This window comes from Epinephelus lanceolatus, chromosome 17 (genome assembly GCF_041903045.1).
Source record: "Epinephelus lanceolatus isolate andai-2023 chromosome 17, ASM4190304v1, whole genome shotgun sequence".
Classification (NCBI taxonomy): Eukaryota; Metazoa; Chordata; class Actinopteri; order Perciformes; family Serranidae; genus Epinephelus; species Epinephelus lanceolatus.
In genome coordinates, this window is record NC_135750.1 from 11848379 (window position 1) to 11864625 (window position 16247).

General features: G+C 41.0%; 1 protein-coding gene across 5 annotated transcripts in view; it reads right to left on the reverse strand.

Moving 5' to 3' along the window:
* ehbp1 (EH domain binding protein 1) overlaps positions 1 to 959 on the reverse strand; it is a 162787-nt gene extending 161828 nt beyond the window's left edge. For all 5 annotated transcript variants that reach the window (XM_033612644.2, XM_078160960.1, XM_033612643.2 and 2 more), the window contains exon 1: positions 557 to 959. The gene's annotated coding sequence lies outside the window, so the exon portion shown is untranslated. The remainder of the gene's footprint in view (positions 1 to 556) is intronic.
* Positions 960 to 16247: the final 15288 nt, after the last annotated feature.

Sequence of the window (16247 nt, forward strand, 5' to 3'; positions counted from 1 at the left end):
CCCGGCATTCAGGAGAATCCTCGCTGATTTTAACGCAAGTAACTCCGCTAAACGTTCACCGACACAGAGATGCTTTGTCCGTGTAACAGCTTTGCTATTACAGTCGGTTGTAGCCTCGCAGACACTTAAATAACGCAGATTATCTATGTCGCCGACACAACACTTTGTTAATGTGTAAGAATGTGTTGAGGAGTCCAGCACCAGCACTTCTGCTGCCAGCACGGCGTGCCGGGGGGCTATTTACTGGAGTGGCAAGCTAACTTGGGATGTTTGATAATAAAAATATGGATCTATGTATTGAAACAATGACAGTGAAGCAATGACATTACATTAAAACAAGTCGTGTCAACCACCTAGTATTGAAAGCCTGCACAAAGAGACGCCACCCGAAACCGATACGCAGATAAACCTTTTGTAAACATGTAATATTTGGAGGAATGTCTCTGAATCCGGGGAATAGTCCGAGCCGTTGCGCTCCGCTAACCGGAATGATTCAGCTGCTAGGCTAACGAGTTAACATGTGAAACTAGGTTAACTGTGTCTGTGTGACACTCACCTCAGCGTGATATCCAACGCATTATCCGTTAAGTTGCCTTATCAGCAGTGGTAGGCGCTGGCAGACTGTCTATGACAAACTAGCAACCAAGCGTGTAGCTAATTAATGCCTTCTTTGCAGCAGTACCGACACCAGCCATACAGCTAGCTAGCCTGCTAGCGACGACGGCTAGCCATCACAACACGGCACGAGCGGAAACCGTTGCTTGCCCGTTGACACATTTGCTCCACAGGTAAGAGCGAGCTACGGGACTCCGGTACTGAGTCGGAACCGGCATTTATTTGAGCTTTTCCCTAAAAACAAAGTTAAACAAAAGTATTCCGACCCCAGGCATGAATTCCCAGAGCAAAGTAGTCCAACTGTTACTGATAGTTTGACCGCTCTGCTCCTTTGGAGTGCGGAAAGCTAGCTAACATTTTGAATGATTTCCGTTCGGGGTATTCAAAATAAAATGAGTCCTGAGTAGCAGTACCAACCATGAAACAAGTGGATTCATGTGTGATATTTTATGATACATATAAAATACACCTGACCATCTTAAAGTACTTTATTCCCTTCTTTATAACGACTGACCGGACACATGTGCTCTTCTTTTATCAAATGTTTCAACTTTCTTTTATTTTGAAGGCTAATCTTTGCACTTCCGGTCATGTTCCTTTTGTATGTCGCGGCTTGACGCAGCTTTGCCTCTCCATCATTTCGCCTGCCGCCTGGACTCCACCGAAGGCTGAAGAAACGCCCCAGGGCAGCAGCCATTGGTGGGATTCTTGTGCCATTTACAGATTATTTACTGATTCATGAGGCATTTCTGGGTTGTTGTTATCACACTGGTCAAATCCTCCATCCTTCAAAGACATTTAATCCTTGACTGTGAGTGTAGATAAAAAGCTCTCTGGCTCTGGTTTTTCCTCGGAATATATGCTGCTGGCCCAAAGACTCAACTAGAGATAGATTCAAATATGAAGTCCCTAAAGCACAAACTTTTAAAGGTCCAATGTGTAGGATTTAGGGGGATATATTGGCAAAATGGAATAAAAATAAATAGCAAATATGTTTTCTTTAGTGTATAATCACCTGAAAATAAGAATGGCTGTAATTTCATTACCTTAAAGTGAGCCCTTTATTATCTACATCCTTGTCGCCATGTTGCACTGCCATGTTTCTACAGTAGCCCTGAACAAACAAACCAGACACTGGCTTTAGAAATGGCCATTCATGTTTTCGCTTCGGACACCATAGCCAGCAGAGCGCAATGAGAGCGTCAAAGAAGCAAATTTTGTGAGGTAAAACTGCTTCATTCAGTGTTTTGGGGGGTTTAAATCAACAGGTCTGTTTGTTTTGGAGAGGAGAGCTCTGCGGATAATTCGTCTCCTGGTGAAAACCTCCTGAATGTCTGGCTCTTAAGTTATTAGAGAAAATAGCTGAGCACACATTAGCAGGTGTTAGGCTGGCGGGCTGTCTCTGACACCCCAAACTGTTTTGGAGAAACACTAATTTGTAACATGAAACTGCTTTAATTGGTGTTTTTATCAGTTTTAATCACCTGGTCTGTTTGTTTTGGAGGGGAAAAGACCTCTGCGGATAATTCAGCTACCAGTGAAAACCTCCTGAATGTCTAGATCAGGAATAAAGGTGAACACATATTTAGTTATCGGGGGGGAAGGTGAGCACACATAGAAGGTGCTGGGAGAGCAGCCAAACAGCACAGGAGAAAGACTGATTTGTAACATGAAACTGCTTTATTCAGGGTTTTTATCTGTTTTAATCACCTGGTCCGTTTGTTTTTGAGAGAAAGACGCCTCTGTGGATAATTAGGCTCCTGCTAAAATCCTCCTGAACAATTAACACTGAAGGAATTCTAACCAGGAGACGTTTGCCATCTGCAACCTCTCTGCTGGATGTCAATAAATCCCCCTAAATCCTACTCACTGTCCCTTTAAGACAAATTATAAATGATTAAAAAAAACTGTTGTTTCTAATCAGATATCAAACAGCAACCTAACCTACAAAATCAATTCAAAGATTTGGGATGAAAACAATACATTTCACCTCTGGGACTCTATAGTATCAAAGCTCGCCCCCTCAGGTTAGTGCTAATGAGGATGAGACTTCCACTTCCTGGTCCTGTCACATTAATAAGTGAGTGTTAACCTTGTACTCCGGCATGCCGGGGGGTCTTTTTCACATGTGGAGAGGAAATAAAACACCTACCATCCATCAGAAATCAATACCCCCTCGTCTACACACACACACATACACACACACAGACATCGTCACACATTCTTCACACTCCCTGGTTGTAACCACAGGCTTGTAAATGCATAGCAGGGGAGACAGGAGGACGGAGGGGAAGACAATATGAGGCAGATTAATTTAATCTAAAAAAAAAGATATGGATGTAATAACAGGAAATTGATATTGTATCCTTTTATATGTTGCTCAGGGTCATAAACTGCGAGAAAGATGGGGGATTTTTTTTGTTTGTTTGTTCAAAGGGGCGGGATGGAGAGAGAGATCCAGCAGAATATAAAATAACACACTGCCAGTTTTTCTATTGAGCACTTTTGATCGCTATAAACATTCACCCAGGAGCCATATCTGCTCTTTCAGTGAACCCACAATTTCCAGCTCGATATAACTGCCCCTGAAAAATAAAAACCCATCTGGAACACTGAACAATGGGAAATCTGCTTCGTGGTTTGGATTTGTTTTGAATTGGGGCCGGTCAGAAATTGCAGGAAGGGTACTGATTTTCTTTTCAGCTCTGGTATCAAATATCTACTTTGACAACAAAATGCTGCTGTTAATGAAACTCTATGGGGATTTCTACAGAACTTACTGCCCAACTTCAGACATTTGCTCACAAAACACAAATATTTCTGATTATAATAAACAAAATTTCACATAATTGGAAATACATGCAGCTTTAAATCAGGCTGCAGAGAAAGATCTTGCTTAAAAGTATCACAGATAACTGATATATTGTGTGTTTTGGGATTAAACTCTTCATTTTACCATCGCAACACAAAGCAGTTTTTCAGATCAGCTTTCATTCAGATTCGTTTCTGTTAACTGAGAACATTTCGGGGTTTGGGGTCAGAGCCGATTTGACAGCGGGGGGCCTGCTGATCCTGCTGCTCAGCGTCGCCTGTTTACATTTTACTCTGACAGATTACAGGGAGCCTCCCTCCATGCATCAAGGAATGCTTTGATGTGACAAATGACCCGGTGCTAAATGACGCTTTGTGTGTCTGCCCGCATGTCAGTGGAGGCCTCATTTCATACATAACACAGGAGGAGGACGGGCCTGCCGGTGTGTGCCTGTGTGAAAGAAAGAGTGTATTATAGAAGGGCAGTGAGAGACAGTGGCAAGGGTCAAGTGGAGTCCTGTATGCCTCTCTAGACGCCTTACCTTTTTGTGTTTATCTCCTGAAAACAAAGAAATGATCACTTGCATCCCTTGTTGCCAGACGATAATTTTTATTTCTATTTTTATGCTGCTTTAACGGCTTAATTTTGGCAGGGAAATAACAGAGAAGGCAGATTTTCATAATCTCACAGCAAAAGCCATTTCCTCCCTTAATCACTGTAACAACTTTAATGCTACACCAGGGAACTGTTTCATGTGCAAATTCGTTCTTCTCAGCCTAAAACACAAAAAGTGGGGCTGCAACAGAGGAGAGCGCCATCCCCCCCAACTGAGATTTGCCCTATTTGGCCAAATTCAGTGTTCAGATGCTGTCACTTCACCAGAGGAAGTGATGAATCTAAAGCAAAGAGAGACATTAACACCGTCTGCAGTGAGTGAACATTCTGTCCAGAGAAACATGATTAATGATTACCTGATTTATTGAAAAAACAGGTTGTCTCTGCCGCTCATACTCCCGTCTGACTTTTGATTTGTGTGTTTGTTTGCACGTTTTCTCTGGTTCCATATTCCTCAAATGTCCCAATCCATATGATGAGAGAGCCGCTACTTCTGCTACTTCACCTCTCAACGCAAAATGCTTTTCAAATGCTTTAAAACACAAAGCAGCTTTTGCTTTGCACAGATAGTATCAGTAGTATCAGAGTGGACTTCGTATTGATTGTGCTGGCTGTGATTTTGTCTCCAACTGACTGTGCGGGGAGAGTGAAAGTTTCACACCTAACTTTTCTCTCTCCGTTTCCCTCTGTGGAGAGCCAACAAAAATACGTCCTCCAGGATCTAAGCCAGCTCTTCAGGCACAGAGATTCTGGCGTTTGGTGTTACACCACTTGAAAAGACCTGTTAACAAAGCAGAGTCCTTTAGATATAAGCCAAGTGAGTCTGAACCACTTCAGTGGAGCACAGATAGCTAAAAGTATCACTGCTGACAGTATTGTGGGCCGAACAGAAACACAAGAGCTGAAGTCTTATAACTTTACCACCCTCAGCTGAGATCAACATTCGCTTTATGAGCATTTTTGTGCATCAGAACAGGTGTCGTTCTCAAGAAATACACCTTAATATTTAATAAATGTGCAGCTGCAAGATGAAATTTGGCTTGTGTGATATTTAGCATGCTTTTATACAACAAATCCCATCCTGTTTTAGTATCCAAACCCTGCACTTTCAACCAATATTCTTATTTAATCATGCTATTCTTGCATTCATTTCTAACACACTTACAGATCCCATTTCTCTGCATTTGTATTTTCATTTACACTGTGGTCATAGATTGTAGTATGATGAACAATTACTTATTTTTCTGTTTTCTCTCTATATATTGTGCAATGTATTGTAGCATCACGCACACATGTTTGGATACTTCTTATATTTGTATTTGCTATTTTTCTTATAATTTCTCCATGTGTACAAATAAGAGCTACTGTCATGTGACCAAAAACAAAGTAACATGATTACTGGCCAAATCTGTCAAAGTTTTTCTCCTCTTGTTAACTGTTGTCAAAATTTGTACATTAATATAATGTGTACTTAAACTGAAGTGTATTGTATTGCACTATCACGATCCTCAATCTGTAATTTATGATTTTCTTTCCCCTCTTATTTTTATTTATGTATATATTTTCCTCTCTCAATTATTTTATTTTATTATTTATTTTACTTAATTAAATTAAATTAAATTAAATTTTATTTTATTTCACTTTATTTTATCTTATTCTTATTCATTTTATTTTATTTATCTTTCAATTCATACTTTTGGGGTGGGGCTGGGTTACATGTGTGTTAAATACTTGGCGGTTGAACAGAGATTTTGTCCTGTGTCCTTTCATTTGCATGTTTGTGGATGTATGTATACACTGGATGTGTGTATGTGTATGTCTTTGTTTACTGTTGTTAAAATCAATTAAGATACTGTTGACTACGTTAAGTAACGTTTGCTAAAAACTACAGTGCCCAGCTGTTCTGAAATTATTTAGCTTTTTTAAAATAAAGGTATAGTAGTGAAAACATACAGTATTTAGAGATGGATTAACAAGAAAAAAGAGACGAACTCTGGCCTAATTATTTGACACAGAAAAAGGTTTGGTATTAAGGATTATGATGAGTAGGGAATATTCAAGATAGATATATCTCCCATCTACTAACAAGTCAATCTTACACACAAAAAAAGAAAATAACTGACTGTATCTTCAGCCTGGGTCACCATATCACATTTTCCTCCCTCCACAGTTTCCTATTCATGCTCGTGTCCCTGAGGAAATGTGAGTGCCACGCTCGCAGTGCCAGATAAGCATCTTCTGCTTTGATCGGCACCATCTTAAATCGGAGCAGAGTGTCTGCTGGTATCTGCAGCTCGCTGCTCACTTACAGGAAGCCTCTCTGTTTCCGGGTGGATGACTGGATTTTACAGATGGATGAAGGGCGTGGTAATTTCCTCTTGGAGCACTGCCATCAAAGCCACAACTGGGCTAAATATGGATCTGATTTATATGTGATTTAGTTCCATACTTTGATATGCAAATGTAGTCACAACAGCTACTTCCTTCCTCCTCCATCACCTGCGTGTCAGGTCGGCCTTTTTATGAGTCTACATCCATATTTTTTCCTTTTTATAGTTATTAAAGTTTGTTTTCTGTAGATCAGTGATAATGGCAACAAGTTGACTCAAGTTAGCGAGAGTGAATCAATTAGTCAATGAATAGTAAATCAACTATTTCAATAACAGTTTAATCATTTAAAGCTGAGCGAGCCCCTCCAACCAGATGAACACAAGCCTATGCATGTGCTTCATACAGTAACCAAGTGTTTCCCATACACTGATTTATTTAATCTTATTTCATTGTACAGTTGCATGCAGCTCATTCTCTCACCCCCTCCTCCCCCTGCTCTCTCTTTGTTTATCAGGCCACAAATAAGACAAGAAATAACTCCTACCCACCCGAAAGTCCCTCCACCATGGAAGAGAGTGGGCAGCATCTTTGAGACAGACCTTCAGTCAGCAGTTGTAGCAGCTTGAATTCGGCCAGTGCAAACTTCCCAGTGCTGGGTGTCACAGCAGGCTGGTGGCCAGTGGCAGTGCTGGGTCTAACCTGTGTAACGGCAGCAATAGAAAGTTCACAGATTGGTGGCAAATCAGCCTCAGGTTGCTGTGGCTGCTGACTGGGGGTCCATCTCTGGAGCTGCTGCACGCTCTCCTCCTGGTGAGGCGCTCTGTAATGGCAGGAAGTGAGCTGGACACACTCAGTTCATTTACATGCACAGTTAAGTCGAGCTACAGTTGCAGCTCGACTAGGCCATTTAATTAGACTACTGTCCTTGTCCCAGTATACAAGCACAGGAGGGGAATCAATTTATTGACCTAAGTATGCACGACTCCACTACGATACGTGGCGATATGCCCCCTTTCAGCTTGTTAGTATTGGACCTTTTTGTGGTTGACCTATTACGCCACAGACCAAACAATCAAGTGTCATCCAGATGTTCCTCCACTTTTTGAACAGGTCACCATTCTGTGTTTTCCTCCCATCCATGTATTTTAAAATATTTAACTATTTCAGCTGACACATCATGAACTATGTCTCGTCATCCATCCAAAAATGCAGATGTAGATTTCATCATTTTGTTACTTGTTTCTTCTTCTGTTAGGCAGTTAATGGTATTCATTGTCTGGGAACTGAAACTGTGGAGCATGCTCATAGCGCCTAAGCCAGTTTGGGTCTGACTGAGTGTTTAAATGCAGGAGGAATTCAACTCGCATGATCTGGGTGTGTTAGTACGACTTTGAGAAATCTGATTTAGTACACTGTCAGTCAGACTAACATGTTAACATATGTTTTAAAAGTCAGATTTTAGCCAAACTAACACAATAAATCTATTTTCTCTGATGTCATGTAAATGTCCTGATGGTGATTCAAGGCTTCAGCTAACGTTACCTACATAGACGTGAACTTGCAGCCCCAAGCCTAAAAACAAAGCCAAGCAGAGGTGCAATGGTCTATTTTTCTTCCAGTCCACTTGAATTACAATATGCACAAAGTTTATTATGATGTATTTTTCCCAATGAAGCCAAAATGGAAATGCCTACCCCAGCTTTTAATAATCTTTAAGTAAAAATATTTGATGGTCTCAGATTCTGTGTAACAATTATTTTGAAATGTAAACCCGAGATTGCTTGTCTTGGTCTCACATTATAGTATAGTGAATATTTTGGGGTTTCGGACTGCTGAGGATGTTACATAGGGCTTTGAAAAATAGTTGTGGCCAGTTTATACGGTTTTCTTCCTATGGACCAAGTGATTCGAGAAAATGATAACCAAGTTAGTTGATGAAAAGAGTTGCTAGTTGCAGCCCTAATTTCAGTTAAAGCCTCCTCTGCTAAAAAAACCTCACCAATGTGCATTGTTGGAACAGAAAATAAAGACCTCAGACTAACATGTTAAAAACAATTTAGCAATCTGCTTTTTGGGTGTCAGTCTGACAGAATCAAAGTGTTCTTTCTAGAGGAGTCAGTTCACGTTGACATACAGTACAGGCCAAAAGTTTGGACACACCTTCTCATTCAATGCATTTTCTTTATTTTCATGACTATTTACATTGTAGATTCTCACTGAAGGCATCAAAACTATGAATGAACACATGTGGAGTTATGTACTTAACAAAAAAAGGTGAAATAACTGAAAACATGTTTTATATTCTAGTTTCTTCAAAATAGCCACCCTTTGCTCTGATTACTGCTTTGCACACTCTTGGCATTCTCTCCATGAGCTTCAAGAGGTAGACACCTGAAATGGTTTCCACTTCACAGGTGTGCCTTATCAGGGTTAATTAGTGGAATTTCTTGCTTTATCAATGGGGTTGGGACCATCAGTTGTGTTGTGCAGAAGTCAGGTTAATACACAGCCGACAGCCCTATTGGACAACTGTTAAAATTCATATTATGGCAAGAACCAATCAGCTAACTAAAGAAAAACGAGTGGCCATCATTACTTTAAGAAATGAAGGTCAGTCAGTCCGGAAAATTGCAAAAACTTTAAATGTGTCCCCAAGTGGAGTCGCAAAAACCATCAAGCGCTACAACGAAACTGGCACACATGAGGACCGACCCAGGAAAGGAAGACCAAGAGTCACCTCTGCTTCTGAGGATAAATTCATCCGAGTCACCAGCCTCAGAAATCGCAAGTTAACAGCAGCTCAGATCAGAGACCAGATGAATGCCACACAGAGTTCTAGCAGCAGACCCATCTCTAGAACAACTGTTAAGAGGAGACTGCGCGAATCAGGCCTTCATGGTCAAATAGCTGCTAGGAAACCACTGCTAAGGAGAGGCAACAAGCAAAAGAGATTTGTTTGGGCCAAGAAACACAAGGAATGGACATTAGACCAGTGGAAATCTGTGCTTTGGTCTGATGAGTCCAAATTTGAGATCTTTGGTTCCAACCGCCGTGTCTTTGTGAGACGCAGAAAAGGTGAACGGATGGATTCCACATGCCTGGTTCCCACTGTGAAGCATGGAGGAGGAGGTGTGATGGTGTGGGGGTGTTTTGCTGGTGACACTGTTGGAGATTTATTCAAAATTGAAGGCACACTGAACCAGCATGGCTACCACAGCATCCTGCAGCGACATGCCATCCCATCCGGTTTGCGTTTAGTTGGACGATCATTTATTTTTCAACAGGACAATAACCCCAAACACACCTCCAGGCTGTGTAAGGGCTATTTGACCAAGAAGGAGAGTGATGGAATGCTGCGGCAGATGACCTGGCCTCCACAGTCACCGGACCTGAACCCAATCGAGATGGTTTGGGGTGAGCTGGACCGCAGAGTGAAGGCAAAGGGGCCAACAAGTGCTAAACACCTCTGGGAACTCCTTCAAGACTGTTGGAAAACCATTTCAGGTGACTACCTCTTGAAGCTCATGGAGAGAATGCCAAGAGTGTGCAAAGCAGTAATCAGAGCAAAGGGTGGCTATTTTGAAGAAACTAGAATATAAAACATGTTTTCAGTTATTTCACTTTTTTTGTTAAGTACATAACTCCACATGTGTTCATTCATAGTTTTGATGCCTTCAGTGAGAATCTACAATGTAAATAGTCATGGAAATAAAGAAAACGCATTGAATGAGAAGGTGTGTCCAAACTTTTGGCCTGTACTGTACAGCGCTTAAAAGTGCAGAAATCCATCAAAGACAAGGCAGAGAGATCTCTATCAACAACAGCCAAGAATGCAGCCCAAAGATCCATTTGAGTTAGGGACACAGGTGCAATCATAAAGATATGCCACCACTTTCACTGTTTACTGACAGCAACAAGCTTACACCTGCTCTGTGACAGCTGCCAAAAACCAAAGGTAATTTCTCAACTGAGGTAGAGTTGGACGTGTCAGGCAGAGGGTGTAAATTATTACACACCACTTCATCACTGAGTAACTCCTGTGATGAATAGAAGATCTCAAATGGTTATGTTAAGGAGCAAAAGTGGATCAAAGGGCCGATTTTAACATTTATGGACACATCATACTCAAGTCTTTGTGACAATGTCACACCACTGCGGTCAGAGCACCTCGATCTGCGACATCACTCTGAAATTAGAGTTCAATTAATCTGTTGTGCCTCTGCTGAGGAATGGCTTTTCAGGGAGAGCAAATTACCCATTACCACTCATCTGGGCAGGCTATCAGATCCATGTCTGTGTGAAATTAAACCCACATTCACCCAGGGAGAACCTGGGCTGTGCACAAACTGCACAATGATCCCTAGTTTGAAGAATCACTTTTCCTCTGGAGGAACATGGTGCTGATTACATATGGCCTGCTCGCTGCTGATAGTGAGAGCCAATACATCACATTCCCATTTTATGCTGACTGTGAGAGCGCCGCAGATATGCAGCGGTCAGTATTGCTTCACAATGATTACAAAATAAATGTTTACTCAAGCTGTCATGGTTTGAAATCCCATCATCTGCTGAGTGCAGTGGATCTGAATTATTTGAACGACCTGCAGTGAGGAGTTCAAGGTGCTTATTTACTGCTGGCAAAAATCTATTAGGGGTTGACACATTTTGCACTGTGAGTCTTCAAAAAAGCACATGCCAGTCATACATTTGTTTCCATTTAAATGGATCATATTCAAACACAAAGAAAAATACAGGATACACTTGTAGGCTCAACAACCCAATCACCAGAGACAAATTATGGCATCATACATTTCTGCAAACCACAGATACGTGACATTTGTAAGTTATCATGTAGCAGATTCATTTAAATGTTATGATTCAGCAAGGCTGTGGTTAACCTGTGGTTGGGTTTGGACACAAAAAACAGATTGTGTTTTGGCTTTATATACCTGATTTGGAGGGCACAATCCCAGCTGGAAAAGCAGCAATGTCTCTGTAAAAACAAAAAAGGTTTTTGTGTCACTATTCTGGCAATAACAACAGCAATGTCTCAGTAAAAAAGATTAAAATAAAACAAAAATAAAAAGCTTTTTGTGTCACTATTCCGGCAGGAAAAACAGCAGTCTCAAAAAATAAAAAATAAATAAATAAATAAGAAGCTTATTGTATCACTATCCCAGAAGGAAAAGTAGCAATGTCTCAGTGAAAAATAAAAGAATAAAATACAAACCTTTTTGTGTCACTATTTTGGCAGAAAAAACAGTGATGTCTCAGTAAAAAAAAATAAAAATAATAATAATAAAATTTACAAAAAAAGCTTCTTGTGTCACTATTTCGACAGAAAGAACAGTCAATAACTGTCATTATTCCGGAGAAAAAAATAGCAATGTCTCAGTTTTAAAAAAAGACTCGCTGAATCACAACCAGTGTTTTTTGTTGGTCTCAAACAGGGGTCTGCAGCAGACAGGCATCTCACCTATCCTCCATCCCCTCCACCTCCAGATGACAAAGTCATATAGCCTACTACATCACTTGAAAAACGTTGACGTGACATGTATGAAATGTGCAAATGTAATGTGTTTGTAATTTGTGCAAAGAGAACATTGAGCTCAAACATGTTCCATTTAGCTTGAATTTTTCATTTTAAGAGGAATAATGAGATCATTTGGTGTGAAAATAAAGTTATTCCCAATTTTCAAACTAGCCAGAGATGTTCCTGGCATTAATGAACTGGAAACCATCCACACTTTGCTCTGGGATTCATAGAAGTGGAGGAGAAGGGTCAGAGAAATCCCTACAGTAAAAATGTAAGTGTTTGAATGCACAGCAGTATGAAGGTGGAAAATATAACACACATGCCCCGTTAACCTGCCCGACCGACAGAGAGGGAACAAGCCAGAGCGATGTCACAAGATCAGCACACTGCTGCGAGATCATTAGCTAACAAGCGTCAGACAGTATCAGCTCACTGAATGAACAGCAACAGTCCAGCAGACGAGTCACTCTCCAGTTACTCTCCCCAAGAGAGAGCTCTCTACTTCCATTCACACAACCTGAACAAAGGCTAAATTAGTCCCTGGATGGCTGTCTTGGGGCTTTCTGGGGACTCAGTCAGGCGGGGTTGAGTGCAGAATGACTTCCTTGTGAGCTCCTCCACCACCAGCCTAGATTAGGCACTGCCGTCTGCCTTTTTAAATAGCTTGTTAATTAGCAGCAGGGTGGCTGGATGGAGTCATTACTGGGTTCACTGCAGGAAGTAATTCATCAACACCACAGGGCCTGTTTAATATGCTGAAATCAATATAGCCTTTCGCTCGTCTTTGGTGTTCCTTGTTGGTTTTGCTTCTTGGGGAACAGGAGCTGCTCTGTGCACTAACTGAGGTGCACTCAGGTTGTTATCTGTGCTGTTTAATGTGTTTTTAGTCAGCTTAGTGGTGTGGCTCTGGGGACATATTGTCGAATATCTCAACAGCTATTTGATGGATTGCCATGAAATTTGGTGAAGACATTTATGGTCCCCGGAGGACAAAGCTTACTCACGTTGGTGATCCCCTGACTTTTCCTCTACTGCCTCCAGCAAGACGAAATGTTAAGATAACAGATAAATATCTCATCTACTGGCTAACTGACTCAACATTTTGCACAGAGGATGTATCCTAATGATTTTGTTGATCCTCATACTTTTCTGGCACCACCCTGAGGTTGATGAGTGTAATGTCTCGATAACTAATTTTACCTTACTGAACATGGGAGTCTTAAACCGTTTGACTGGATTCACCAAAGTCACCTTGCAACACAAACAAACTACCAAGTAAAGCAGTGGTAGACCAGCAGCTCTCGTGTTGCTGCTGGAGGCATTAGAGGAAAAGTCAGGGGATCACCAACGTCACTGGGCTTTTTCCTCTAGGAACTATAAATGTCTTCATAAAATTCCATGGCAATCCATCCCATGGTTGGTGAGATATTTTTGTCTGGACCAAAGTGGTGGCCTGACAGAGAGCAAAGATATGCTTACAGTCGGAAACAGCTGTCTGTTTGAGATGTACTGAGCATATAATGGGCCTATTTTACATGTCACAGTAGGAAAAGCACAGGGGTAAATAATTAAATTAACAATGGCTGAATTCCATTTAACTGCTTTGATTTCAGGGTCCTGGTATCGTGCATGATGTCACCGTCACACTCGCTGGGACTCTCAGAACAGAGCTATTGTTAGTGCCATTACTAACAGCAGTGCTTTTCCTACTCCGACAGGCCAAAATGTCTGCTGTGAAAAAGATAAGTTGGATAAATGAGACTTTTCAGACAGCACAGCAATTTAGTGGTCTGCCGCACAAGTATATCCCAGCAGTGGTGTCTGCGTCACTCTGCAGCTACACCTCCACACCACTAGCCGGCATCGGGGTTTCTGTGAATCTTGCTGGCCGCTAGGCTAATTTATACAATGTAAAATGCCATAGGCTTGTGCTAATAACGTTAGCATGTTATATTTGTTTGGAAAATGTATTTAGTAAAAGACAGTTGTTTTGTCAGTGAACCTTGTGAGTTGTATTGGCGCATAATTTTGTAACGTTACCTTTGTTAAATGTTGCTGTTGACCCTGATTTTATATGAGAAGAGGAAACGTTCGCTAGCTGCTAGGCTAATTTATACAATGTAAAATGCCATAGGTTTGGGCTAATAACGTTAGCATGTTGTATTTTTTGGGAAAATGTGTCCAGATAAACACAAGTGTTTGTCTGTGAATGCTGCGAGTTGTGTTTGAAATGGTCTCTATTAAGCCATGTTTAATGTGTGTTTAATGTGTGTTTTGAAACAACTAACCTTTACAGCCCTTCATGGAAACCTTCCCCGCCGACTAGTGTTTTGGAGGTGTAACTGCAGAGAGACACAGACACCACAGCACAAGTTTTTTTTTTTTTTAATAAACTTATTAGCAAGATAGCCAATATAGACAAAGATACAGATTACAGGGAGTTTAAGAGAAGTATGAAATCAACAGTAATCCTTAATGCACGTTTAATATCACCGCACAAGTATAAATGCTCACAACAGTGTAGGTGACGTGTGTAGTGTCTGCCGCACAAGTATAAATCCCGCAGTGGTCTGTCTGTGTCACACTGCAGTTTCACCTCCAAACTACTAGTCTGCGTCAGGGTTTCTGGGAATCTCTGTTCGTTGCTAGGCTAATTCATACAATGTAAAATGCCATAGACTTGTGCTAATAACGTTAGCATAAAAGCAATATTTTGTAACGTTACCTTAGTTAAATGTTGCTGTTGTCCCTGGCTTCATATGAGAAGAGGAAAAGATCACTGGCTTCTAGGCTAACACATTTTCTCCACAAAAACAAACATGCTAATGTTATTAGCACAAGTCTATGGCATTTTACATTGTATAAATTAGCCTAGTAGCTAGCGAACATTTCCTCTTCTCATATGGAGCCAGGGACAACAGCAACATTTAACAAAGGCAAGGTTATAAAATTTGGCTCTATTACAACTCACAAGATTCACCAATAAAACAGATATCATACAAGATTCCCAAACAAATACAACATGCTAACGTTATTAGCACAAGCCTATGGCATTTTACATTGTATAAATTAGCCTGGCTAGCGAACATTTCCTCTTCTCATATGGAGCAAGGGACAACAGCAACATTTAACAAAGGCAATGTTATAAAATTTGGCTCTATTACAACTCACAAGATTCACCAATAAAACAGATATCATACAAGATTTCCAAACAAATACAACATGCTAACGTTATTAGCACAAGCCTATGGCATTTTACATTGTATAAATTAGCCTGGCTAGCGAACATTTCCTCTTCTCATATGGAGCAAGGGACAACAGCAACATTTAACAAAGGCAATGTTATAAAATTTGGCTCTATTACAACTCACAAGATTCACGGACAGAACAGTTGCCAATGGCATTTTACATTGTATAAATTAGACTAGCGGCCAGCAACACCACAGCACAAATGTAAATGCTTACAAGGGTGTAGGCCACGTGCGTAGGCTATGGCGTAGGGTCCGTATAGTGATTGAGCCTATGCGGATTTAATTCCCTCAAAAGAAGTTGATTTTGCAGCAGTAGGAGGAAGAAGCAGTTTGTGCAGAGTTAACAGGGGACTTGGGAGTTTGATTGTTAGCACGTGAGTATCTTTGTGCGTCTTCACTCATCATTCTCCCTTAATCAGAGTCGTGTTTCCTCAGTGAGGACAGTTTGTTTATAGTCGTCTTCCACTTAAACAAACTTGTTCCTGTGTGGCAGGTCAGGTCAACCTCCTTTAAAGCAGACTTTTAGGGCGGAAAAACTTGACACTTTGACAAATATCTTGCATTAACATCAGCTATTAGAGACTAATCTGAAAATGCATCCAGATGTGAAGACTTTGGGTGACACTACAAGGCCCTCAGTGCATGTTAATGTCTTTTTGTCTTAAACTGCTGACTGCAGATGACTGAAAGCAGAGAGTCACATGCATTCATACACCAGCACCTGGGGGCCTTTGATAGTAATTTTTTAGGGAGGGGAGAGTGTGTTAGTCATGTTTGTTTCTAAATGGAGAGGAAGTAGTGCCCGTCTCACTTCCACCACCCAGATATTCTGCTGATTTGATTTGGCCTGTTTCCAGTCACAAGACCACTTCTCTTGCTTTTCCCTTCAATGTAAACACAATGAACTATTAAAGGCTCAACACTTCCAGTCAGCAGTACTCATGTAATTATCCTCTCATGTCCATTCATCATTTAGCTCTGACACTGCAGAGAGAGAGAAGTCAAACGTTGCTGGAGGTGGAACAGAGTTTTGGTTAAAGACCCCATGAGAATCTCTGCAGTGCAAAACACAGCGACAGAGGCGGGA